Below are 12,839 nucleotides of genomic sequence, written 5' to 3'. Positions count from 1 at the left end.
AATCCCACAGATCACTGTGAACAATTAAAGAAACCTCCAGACAAGGTTGCCATTACATGATCTGGGCGTATCAGCAGATTACCTTTATGTTTCAGAGACTCATAGATTCACCAGTCCTATGCACTTAAGTAATGGTAACTTCACATGAACATGTATTGTAAATAGTTATACTGCTTTGGAAGGGAGGTAAGTATCTTTAAAAAGAAAGAGGGATCTTGTAATATGCCTTTAAGGGATAGCATAATGACGTCACTAGAATGGAAGCGTGTCATGCGATCCAGTCTTAGTTCACTTTAGCCTTTGACCAGAGCACACACACACACGCACACACACACAGCACACAACACACAGCTCTGCTGCTGATGTCTTCAAACTTTCTACTTTTGCATAAATGCTTCCATGTGCCTAGTCTCAATAAATGAACCCACAACATGTTTGCAGAATCCCTCGTGGGTGATTGGTGCCTTTATATCATTATAACAACATGCCAAGTATAGCCTCTCAGTTCTGGTAACATTCTAGTAAATCCTTTTGCACTTTCTCCAGTACCCCAAGAGCTTCTTATAGAATATAGAGACCAGAACTGTTCGTAGTATCCAAGTGTAGTCCAATAAAGGTTCTATACAAAATTTAACATAAACTTTCTGTTTTTCAAGTTGAACCCTCACCTGTGTGCTTTGCTTGTTTTTCATGACCTTACTTAGTTGCATCACTGCTTTTAGTGATTTTTGTGTCAGTACCCCTGGAGACCTCTGCTCCTCAACCCTAATTACATTGAAACATAAGATCTATGCACAGAAGGAGATTATTTGGCACATTGTAACCTTAACCAGCTATCCAGTTTAATCCTGCTTTCCAGTTTTTGATTCATAGCCCTGCAGATTACATACCTCAAATGCATATCCAAATGATTTATTAAAAACGATGAGGGTTTCTACCTCTATGAACCTTTGAGGCATTGCGTTCCAGACCTCCACCGCCGTCTGGGTGAAAAAAATTACTCTTCAACTCCCCTATAATCCAACTATTACTTATGTCAAATCTATGTCCCTTGATTATTGACCTCCCGCTAATGGATATAGACTCCTCCTGTCCATTCTTTCTCAGTCCCTCATAATTTTATACACCTTAATTAAATCTCCCCCCAGCTTTCTCTTTCTGAAAGAAAATAATTCCAGTCGGTATAATCTTTCCTCATAACTAAAATTCTCCATTCCTGGTAACATCCTTGTAAATCATCCTCTGTATCCTGTCTAGTGTAATCACATCATTCTGCAATGCGGTGACCAGAATTGTATGCAGTATTCTAGCTGTGGTCTAACTATTGTTACGGATAGGAGAGAGACGGGCAAACTGTAGTTAATTCCTCTCACCACCTGTCAGTAAGTAGAAGGTATTTTGAATTTTTTTAAAGTATGCGGTGGTGTGTTTTCTCAAACACTTGGTTTGTGTAATGCAAGTTACTAATAATAACCCTCAGCAAACTTGTGCTATAATTAAATCAGAAAGTTAGTTTATTTCACATTCAAAGCCCAGGGAGAAATGTTTACAACTTCCCACTCCACTATGCTTGTGTACACATACATGCGCATGCACGCACACACGCATGTTCAGACACAAATATACAAACATACGCACGCACACACACTCACACACTCAGTAAAGGGAGAGGGGATTTAAAAAAGGCGTTTTACAACTATGGATGCTAACAGTTCAAGAGCCACAGAAATAAATATTAGTTCATGTGACTTTGAGAGATCAGGGTCCAATGAGGAATCCTTTCACATCGGAGTTCGAGTTCAGCTGACTGAAGATCGGAGTTGTAGAATTCCCTTTACAGTTGGTGCTGATACCACAAGATGACATTAGTACACAGAGACTGGGTCAGTTCTGCAGGCGATGGTAGGAAATCTTCCAGCAGAGATAGGGTTGAGGAGCAGGCTGGAGGGCTGCTTCTTGGTGGCTCACTGCTTGTGTGGCTAAAGATGTAATGTTAAAACTGTCCAAAATGGCCAGAGGCTTGGGTCATATGACATGTCACACTAATGGTTAATTGCAGCTTAGTAACCAGTTTCTGTGCTTCTGCCCAGAATTCCATTCTTCCTCTTTAGGAGAGATACAAAGTGGTTATTAGCATCTTTTCCAGTAAAATGAGTTTTGATCTCTCTCTTTTGTAATAGTTCAGGTTGGAGAGCCAGTTTGTCTGCATTTCCTCTGCTTTCATTGATTTAAAGGGGTCTGTACAATGAGGTATGAGATTCCACAGGCTGAGAGATGAATTATTTTGTTCTTGTGACTCCTGGTGGTGGCTGCCAGAACAAAGGGGCAGTCCTGTGGTCATGTGACTTACAGCAGCCATTTTTTGGTTCAGCAGAAAATTCATTTTAAAAAATAGCAACAAGAATAAATTTGAACTCAGTGTTGGATTTCTTTTCATGTTGTAGGAACCCAACACTAATATTTCATACAGTTTGAACATAACCTCCCTGCTCTTCTTAACCAACTTATGTACCTCTCCTTCTTAACCTTCTTAACCAACTTAAGTACCTCTCCTGCTACCTTCAGGAATCTATGGACATGGAGCTGCATTTTATGTGCCCCCAGGCATGTTTTCGGCAGGGGGGCATGTAAAATAGGCCAGGTGCTCACCCCACCACCTTCCCGCCCACCCCTGAGATCATCTCCATACAACATCCACAGTTCTTCAGCCCTCCAGCACCAAACCTGGGCCAGAATCTTCCGGTCAGTGAGCGAGGATGGGGCCCGCTCGCCGACACAGGGTGACGTCGGGCGTGCGTTCCGACATCACCCCGCATCATTTACATTGTCTATTCGGCGGGCACGCATCTGAGTCGGGTGCGTGCCTACCAACCTGTCAATGGCCTATTAAGGCCATTGAAAAACCAATTGAACTCATTAATGGGCCTGCCCATCCAACCCTAAGGTTGGCGGACAGGCCGGGAGACCAGGCGGGCTTGTGAAAAAGCATGAAACCTCATCCACGGGCGGGATGAGGTTTCATGAGTGATTTTAAAAATGCAGAATATTTTACAATGAAAGTTATGGACATGTCCCAACTCAGGTGACATTGTCACATGAGGGGACATGGCAGGGAAATTTTTTTCTAATCTTTATTCAAAGTTTTAAATCGGAGCTGATCTCCCTGAGGCAGCACTTTGCCTCAGGGAGATCGGTGCGTTCTTTCGCGCGCATGTGAAAGAGCGCACTCCCGGCTGAAGAAATCCCCCCCCCCCCACCCCCCCGCCCGCACAGGGAGCGCATAGCGCTTCCTGGCGCACGTCACACTGGGCGGGCCTTAATTGGCCCACCCACGTAAAATGGTGACGTGCCCCCAACCGGGGGCGCCGATCGGAAGGCCGCCCGCTCGTGCTCGCTCCCGCGCTTTCCCCCCACCCCCCGACGGGGGGAAAATGTTGCCCCTGCAGTTAGGGAAGATTAGAAAATGATGATCTGAATTTCCTTTATTTCTTCCCTTTGCGGTCTGGGATACATTTCATCCAGACCTGCTGTATTGTCCATTTTCAAGGATGCTACACAACATAATATTTCCTTCCTCACTATCCACTAATCCACCCAATGTTTCATACTTCTCCTCCTTAACTAAAATGTCTGCTTCATCCCCTCCTTTATGAAATCAGAGGCAAAGTTAAAGACCATTGCTTTTTTATGTACTGATAAAACATCTTTGGGATGTTCTGCTGAAGGGTCATGAGGACTCGAAACGTCAACTCTTTTCTTCTCCGCCGATGCTGCCAGACCTGCTGAGTCTTTCCAGGTAATTCTGTTTTTGTTTTGGATTTCCAGCATCCGCAGTAGTTTTTTGTTTTTATCTTTGGGATTTCCCTCATTTATTTACCAATGTTTTTCCATGACCTCTCTTTTCTTCCCTAATTTCCTTTTTAATTTCACCTCTGCAATTTCTATACTCTAGGTTTTCTGCAGTGTTGTCATTTTTGTTTCTGACATTCACTTTCCTTATTTGTCATATCCTACTCTATGTTTTTTTAAAATTTATTCTTTCACAAGATGTGGGCATCACTGGCTAGTGAGAAGGTGATGGTAAACTGCCTTCTTGAACCACCGTCTTTGCAGTGGTTTGATACAACTGAGTGGTTTGCAAGACCATTTCAGAGGGCAGTTAAGGGTCAAACACATTGCTGTGGGTCTGGAATCACATGTAGGCCAGACCAGATATGGACGGTAGACTTCCTACCCCTAAAGGACATTAGTGAGCCAGATGTGTTTTTACAATAATTGTTTAATGCTGAGTAGCCTTTTTTCTCAATTCCAGATTTATTAACTGAATTTGTACCTGTGTCACAGGAGCATTAGCCTGGGTGTCTGAATTGCTAGCCCAGTAACATTACCATTATGCTACTGCCTCCTGCTCTTCAACAGATAGGGGAGTCTAGATTCTGGAGTCCCAACCCATTTTGTTATCTGGGAATATATTTGTTCTGAACATTCTTTTTCTCCTCCTTGAATGCCTCCCATTGCTCTGACACTGATTTGCCTTTAAGTAGTTGTTTCCAGCCCAAAAAGGAATGAAACCGGACGGACCACCCGGCATGGACCTAGACACCGGAAATGACAATGGCAAACTCAGTCCTATCAACCCTGCAAAGTCCTCCTTACTAACATCTGGGGACTAGCGCCAAAGTTGGGAGAGCTGTCTCACAGACTAGTCAAGCAACAGCCTGACATAGTCAGCCTCAGGGAATCATATCTTACAGATAATGTCCCAGACATCACCATCACCATCCCTGGGTATGTCCTGTCCCACCAGCAGGACAGGCCCAGCAGAACTGGCAGGACAGTGGTATACAGTCGGGAGGGAGTTGCCCTGGGAGTCCTCAACATCGACTCAGGCCCGCATGAAGTCTCATGGCATCAGGTCAAACATGGGCAAAGAAACATCCTGCTGATTACCACGTACCGCACCCCCTCCTCAGCTGACGAATCAGTGCTCCTCTGTGTTGAACACCTCTTAGAGGAAGCACTGAGGATGGCAAGGGCACAGAATGTACTCTGGATGAGGAACTTCAATGTGCATCACAAAGAGTGGCTCGGTAGCACCACTACTGACCGAGCTGACCGAGTCCTAAATGACATAGCTGCTAGACTGGCTCTGAGACAGGTGATGAGAGAACCAACGAGAGGGAAAAACATACTTGACCTCATCCTCACCAACCTGCCTGCTATAGATGCATCTGTCCAGGACAGTATCGGTAGGAGTGACCACCGCACAGTCATTGTGGAGACGAAGTCCCGCCTTCACATTGAGAATACCCTCCATCGCGTTGTATGGCACTACCACTGTGCTAAATGGGATACCTTTTAAACAGATCTAGTAACTCAAGGCTGGGCATGCATGAGACGCTGTGGGCCATCAGCAGCAGCAGAACTGTACTCTAACACAATATGTAACCTCACAGCCCGGCATATCCCCACTCTACAAGGACCATCAAGCCAGGGGATCAACCCTGGTGCAATGAAGAGTGCAAGAGGGCATGCCAGGAGCAACACCAGGTATACCTAAAAATGAGGTGTCAATCTAGTGAAGCAATAACACAGGACCACTTGTGTGTCAAACAGCATAAGCAGCAAGTAATAGACAGAGCTAAGCGATCCCACAACCAACGGATCAGATCTAAGCTCCGCAGTCCTGCCATATCCAGTCATGGATGGTGGTGAACAATTAAACAACTCACTGGAGGAGGAGGCTCCACAGTTATCCCCATCCTCAAAGATGGGGGAGCCCAGCACAGCAGTGCAAAAGATGAGGCTGAAGCATTTTGCTACAATCTTCTGCAGAAGTGCCAAGTGGATGATCCATCTCGGCCTCCTCCGGAGGTTCCCAGCGTCACAGATGCCAGTCTTCAGCCAATTCGATTCACTCCACATGATATCAAGAAATGGCTGAAGGCACTTAATATGCAAAGGCCATGGGCCCTGACAATATTCCGGCAATCGTACTGAAGACTTGTGCTTCAGAACTTGACGCGCCCCTAGCCAAGCTGTTCCAGTACAGCTACAACACTGGCATCTACCCAGCTATGTGGAAAATTGCCCAGGTATGTCCTGTACACAAAAGCAGGACAAATGCAACACAGCCAATTCCCGCCCCATCAGTCTACTCTCAATCATCAGTAAAATAATGGAAGGGGTCATCGACAGTGCTATCATGCGGCACTTGCTTAGCAATAACCTGCTCACTGATGCCCAGTTTGGGCTCTGCCAGGGCCACTCAGCTAATGACATCGTTACAACCTTGGTTCAAACATGGACAAAAGAGCTGAACTCCCGAGGTGAGGTGAGAGCGACTGCCCTTGACATCAAGGCCACATTTGGTCAATCATCTCAATCCCAGGACATCATTGCAGGGGTTCCTCAGGGTAGTGTTCTAGGCCTAACCATCTTCAGTTGCTTCTCTAATGACATTCCTTCCATCATAAGGTCAGAAGTGGGGATGTTCATTGATGATTGAACAATGTTCAGCACCATTCGTGACTCCTCAGATACTGAAACAGTCCATGTCCAAATGCAACAAGACCTGGACAATATGCAGGCTTGGGCTGAGAAGTGGCAAGTAACATCCGTGCCACACAAGTACTAGGCAATGACCCTCTCCAACAAGAAAATCTAACCATTTCCCCTTGGCGTTCAATGGCATTACCATCACAGGATCCCCCACTATCAACAGCCTGGGGGTTACCATTGACCAGAAACTGAACTGGACTAGCCACATAAATACTGTGGCTACAAGAGCAGGTCAGAGACTAGGAATCCTGGGTCAAAATCCTGGAACCCTCTCCCTAACAGTATTGTGGGTGTACCTGCACCACATGGACTGCAGCGGTTCAATAAGGCAACTCCCCACTACCTTCTCAAGGGCAATTAGGGATGGGCCAGCCAGCGAAGCCCATATCCTGTGAATGAATTTTAAAGAAATTTTGCCAAATCACATCTTAGCTTCATAAAATTAGCCATTTCCCAATTTAAATGGGTTCTTGTCTACCTTTATCTTTTTCATAACTAGTCTAAATCTAACTGAATTATGATCACTACCACTAAAGTGCTCCCCCACTGATATCTCTTCCGTCTGACCTTTTTCCAAAGGATATGTGGCCTTCTTATGGCCTACCAAAATGCACATTTATCTATCTTGAGATCTAATTGCGAATTACATATCCATTCTGCAAGTTTATTAACCCCCTCTTGTATTTTGTCATGCCCCTTGTTGTGTATTAAACATGTTCCCCAATTTGTTGTTGGGTTTAGGAGCCTTTTGAAAATCTCTTGACATTCTCCTTTCTAATGAAAAGCACCCCATTTTTCTAGTTTCTGAACCTCCTTCTATCATCTGCCCTTGGTATCATCTTAATAAATCTTTCCCACCCCCTCTCTCTGATCTTGGCATCCTTCCCCAAGTAGAGTGCCCAAAACAGGATACAATATTACAACGACAGCCTGGCCAATGAAAGGGAAATAAAGATCTTGAAGTACATAGTGGCACAATGAACACATGCACCATATTTTTCCCAGTGTGTAACAGGGCCAGATCTGAAAATGAGTTTTCAGAGAAGGTTGCGCCTCAGTGTTGCCAGAAATAACTTTCCATCAGAGTGACGCTTTCATTGGAGTTAAAGTTACAGAACAGAAAACTGTGAAAATTGATCTTTTTAACCTCAATAGCATATAGGGAGGGCCTCAAAGCATCTCAATCTGCATTCCAACAGTGTGTCAAGCTAGCTTAGGAGACATTTTGCATTTAAGGCATTGCTTCTTATAGCAAGTACTGTTAAAAAAAAATGCATCCAAAATCCAGGAGCATCAATGGAACGTGTGTGCATTCTATGTAATGATTTTTATTTTGATTTACTTTGCCTGAAAGCTAGTTAAGTATTATGCGAAAGTGCATCTTACATAAAAAGCTTTTTACAGAAATGCGAAAGAATGTGCTGTATATCGGTGAACATTAGGGATCATGTTTATTACACAGTGAATAATTACTGTAAAATATTTATTCTTAAAAATGTTAACCCAAAATCATTATGTAAGTTGCAACCATTGATTCTCAGTGGCTTTGCAAGAAAAAAATTACGCTGCTAATATACAATATATTATGTAATAAAAATCTTTCATGAAATTTAAGTCTTTGAGTTTCAAAGAAGAAACATGAGGATGTAAGCTATATTGTGAGCACTGAGTGAAATGTGAGACTCCCTCAGGAGTGATTTGTGTTATGGGGTCTGTCCTCATACAAAGCACTGTTATGAAATGGAGTCACATTTCAGGCCTGTAGACCCCACGGCAGTTATATACGCCGAGATCAAGTTAAATGATCAAAGTGCACTAATTTATCATAGATGTCATCAAAACAACTATAGTTTGATTGCTGATAGAAAGGGAAAGATAATTAAATGGAGGGAAGGAGACAATGAGGGGGGAGAAAAGAACAAGGACTGGAGGAGAAGGGAGAACAGGAAGGGATTGATAAAGGAGATACAGTAGAGAGAAGATAAACTGAGGTAAAGAAAGAGAACAAGAGAAATAAGAGGAAGGGCTGGAGAAAGTGTATGATGATAGGTTAGGGAAAGAGAATGTGCACATATAAACTTGCAGATGTTTTATTGCGCAGTGTTGCTGAGGTTTGTAACATCAGTGCCCTGTGCCGCTGGTTGGTAGGAAATGAGTTTGTCCCTCCTGTTCCTCACACATTGGCCAGGATTTCCTGGTCGGCGAGTGGAAGGCGGGGCCTGCTCGCCAACGCGTAAAATGACGCAGGATGACATTGGGCAGAACTCCCAACGTCACGCCACCTCATTTCAATTTTCAGGTCAGCGGGGGCTCAGCCGAATTGGCTGTGCACCTGCCAACCTGTCAATGGCCTATTGAGAAATGAATGTAATTATTGGACCTGCCCGTCCAACCTTAAGGTTGGCGGGCAGGCCGGGAGCCCTGGCGGGCATTGGAAAAAGCATGAAACCTCATCCGTGGGCAGGATGAGGTTTCATGTATGTTTATAAATTTTTAATAAAATTGAAACTGAAAGGGACAGTGTCACATGAGGGGACATGTCAGGGAATTTTTCTTCTTCTGTTTTTAACATTTTTTAATGTGTAGCCGATCTCCCTGAGGCAGCACTTAGCCTCATGGAGATGTATGCACTCTTTTGTGCGCATGTGCAAATGAGTGCATTCTCGGCTTAGGGAATTTCCCCCTCCCCACCCACACAGGGAGCGCATAGCACTTCCTTGCGGATGTCACGCTGGGCGAGCCTTAATTGGCTCACCCACATAAAATGGCAGCACGCCCCCAAGTTGATGCTTGGTAGGGGAAATCGAAATCTTAATCATTCAATGGAATTAACTCTTGTGATTCTGAAAGGAATCTCTATATGCAGTTTCAAAGCAGGAATCTCAAGATAGCATTACAAGAATGACAACAAAATGCTTTTGTATAGTGCCTTTAATGCACCAAAATGCCCCAAGGCAGTTCACAAGGACATTATCAAATCACATTTGACACCAAGAGACAGAATTGAATATTAGGACAGGAGTCCAAAAGCTTGTTCAAAATTTGAAGTGCAGCTGTGATTTTCTGCTATTCAGTTGCTAGTGGATGAGGTTCCCTGTCACCAGTGCTATTTGTCACGCACAATCAGGCATGCATATTATCCCTTCGAACCTCTACCCAGTCAGCCTTATTACAATGTTTTACAGTTCCATGGATGTTAGCTGTACTACAAAGGGTTAACAGATGGGATGTATGACATAGATGATGATGTACTACTGACCTCAGTCAGTCATTGTTAGACTCTTTCTTGAGAGAGAGGGGTTGAAATCAGAGCAATGAGCCTACTCTGTAACCTGTTTAGATGTAGTACTAGTAAACAGGTGTTAAACAGACACCATAGTACGTCTACAGCCTGTCTATTAACCAAGTACCACACCTAGGGTCCAAGGTGGCTGGGCCCATCTCAGAACATGGTGGCAGCTGTGCAGACATCGATGTGAAAGAGACTCAGTATTATCGAAGGAACCTCTGAAAGCAGCTCATTAAAAAATTGGCAAAAGAAGGAGGCATGCTGGAGGGAGGTAACAATGACCGTACCTGGTGAGCAGATCCTGCCCTAGCCCCAACTGTTCGATTGCCTTGAGGACCCACAGAGAGGCCAGCAGTGGGAGTTATGGAAATGCCATTTTCTCCGGTACTGAGCAGCATCAGGTCTTCACAAAAAAGAGCAAAATCTTCAAATTCGTTCCTTTCTTTATGTGGTAGGTCCAGTAGCAGATGACATTCTCCTAAGGCAGGGTGTGCAGGAGACTACCACAGACTTTGATACCATTGTTAAAGCCTTCGACACCTATTTTAGCCTGAAGCAAAATTTAGCAATTGAACAAGCACATTTTAACCAGCGCACACAATGACCTGGGGAATCGATTGAATTATTCCCGACCGACCTATATCACCTAGCTGGTTCTTTCAGATATGGGGTACTGAAGGATGAGCTAATCCATATCACATAGTCGTGGGTTTCTGGGATGAAAAACTCTCCGACTTTCTGCAGACCCAAAGATGATCTTACTTTGGATCAAGCGGTCCAGTATACGAGGCAGGCCACGCTTAGGGAATTTAACCGGGCTATAATTTGGTGTGTCTCCAAGGTTTCACATGACTCTGTTAACAGGTAGGCCCATGGGCAGTGGCTCCACCCATAAGAAAGCCCCCCAAATCAGGCAAGAGGGTGGGAAACTCCACACCGGCAGTCATTTTGAGATGCTTGCGTTGTGGCACAAGTAACCAGTGTAGACACCAGGACTGCCCAGCAGGGAGTACAGAATACTCCCAGTGTGGCAAAACTGGACATTTCGAGCGTTTCTGCAAATCCAGTCATTTTAATCAAAGTTGAAGACCAGAAAGTATTTATGAAACACATTCCTTCCAAGGAATGGACAGTCAAAAAAGATGAAATTACAGAGTTCCGAGGGGAAGAAGGTAGTATTAATCCAGACTACTGGTCAGTTACAGTCCAAGATCAAGGCTTCGATACTACTTTTAAAATTGATACTGGAGCTGCTGTAAACATATTAGAAGATGACCTCAGCTGGCTTCAGCCAATGACCCTTCATCCATCAGACATCAAATTACTAGGTCCAGGCGGCTCAGACCTTCCAATTAAAGGCAGGATTATTGCCCCCGTTAGATATAAGCGGTGACAGATCATTGATTCTCTCTATATTGCTCACAATCAACGTACATCCTTAATGTGTGGCAATGTTAGCATACTTCCAGGAACCCTGGAAAAACTCATCGATGCCCATCATTTGAATGACTCACTGTCTTTCATGCAACAATCTTCAACTTTTTCTGGAAAAGCAGTGAAAATTTAGCTTTGAGAAGCTGAGGAAGTTTATACACTCAGCAGTAAGTTCCTTTCTTTCACAGAGACATCATCTGCTGGACCCAGGGCAAAGATTAAAGTTATGAGTCTCTCAGTTCTTCACAAAGTAAGGCCAGAGGTGGAGGATACAGAAGGCTCTGCAGCAGATGGTGACCATCCTCATGAGGGCCTGCTGGACCTGAATTAGCTTTCCTAGAAGAATCCCTTGCAGTACTGAGTGATCTCTTGCAGATTGAGGTTCTAGAGCATGATTTAGCCTTCCCAATGATCGATACCTTTTGAAGTCTGTTGTCTTTTTAGAGGAATCAGCTGTGCTTTTAGTGGCTGAGCTTAGTTCCACTGAACCTACCTATGTATTGCCTACCTTGTCTCTTGTTGTCTTCCACAGAGAATGTTTGCCCGAGCCCAGGTTAAAGTCCATAGAGGATTGTAATACTACAGAGCTGGTAGCTTCCAAGGGTGAAAGTGAGTTGGCACCCATACAAATGTGGGCCCAATACAGGCAGAGAATGGAGAATTTATAATGGGTGATATAGAAATGACAGAGAAACTAAACAAATACTTTTAGTGTCTGTCTTCACAGGAGGAAGATACAAAGAACCCCCCCTAAAACACTGGGGAGCTAAGGGACTAGAGAGATTGCGGGCCTGAAAGAAATTAGTATTAGTAAAAAAGTAGTGCTGAAGAAATTAATGGGAGTGAAAGTTGATAAATCCTCTGGACCTGATGATCTAATCCCAGAGTGTTGAAAGAGGTGACTGTAGAGATAGTGGATGCACTGGTGATCATCTTCCAAAATTCTATAGACTCTGGAATGGTGCCTGCGGATTGGAAGGTATCAAGTATCAAGATTTCTAGATGCCAATGACATCAGGGGAGGCCAGGATAGTGCGGGAAGATCGTATGAAGTTAAAAGGTCAGCCATGATCTAGTTGAATGGCGGAGCAGGCCTGAGGCCTACTCCTGCTCCTACATTCCTATACTTCAGTCCCAACTGAAAGTCGTCTTCTCTTCACAGCTGGGTGTCAACACAGAAGCTGAAGCAGAATATTTAGCACTCCTGAAGCTGTAGAATCCTGTACAGCAATCTTGTCTGAGTTAACTGTCTACAGGAAATTTGTTTCATTACAGAAGATGGTACTGTCTTGTCTCCAGATCCACAGCAAGTTTTCCCATTGCCCTTACTGCAGCAACCTCACACAGAGAGAAGTGTGGCTCTCTTACTGCTGACTACAGAAAGTACACAGTCCACATGAAATGTCATTGGGAAATAATCTCTTCTTCTTTCCCTGGCAGTCTTAGTGGAAGTTGGTCACTTTTTCCATCGTTGTCTAAGTTAATTGAAATTTCAAATCTTCAATTCCGTTTCAGTCTTTGATACAGCAGTGGATGATACAGCTGTGATAGTCTT

This window comes from Cetorhinus maximus, chromosome 3 (assembly GCF_964194155.1).
Source record: "Cetorhinus maximus chromosome 3, sCetMax3.hap1.1, whole genome shotgun sequence".
NCBI lineage: Eukaryota > Metazoa > Chordata > Chondrichthyes > Lamniformes > Cetorhinidae > Cetorhinus > Cetorhinus maximus.
Note: the sequence above shows the minus strand (reverse complement) of the source record.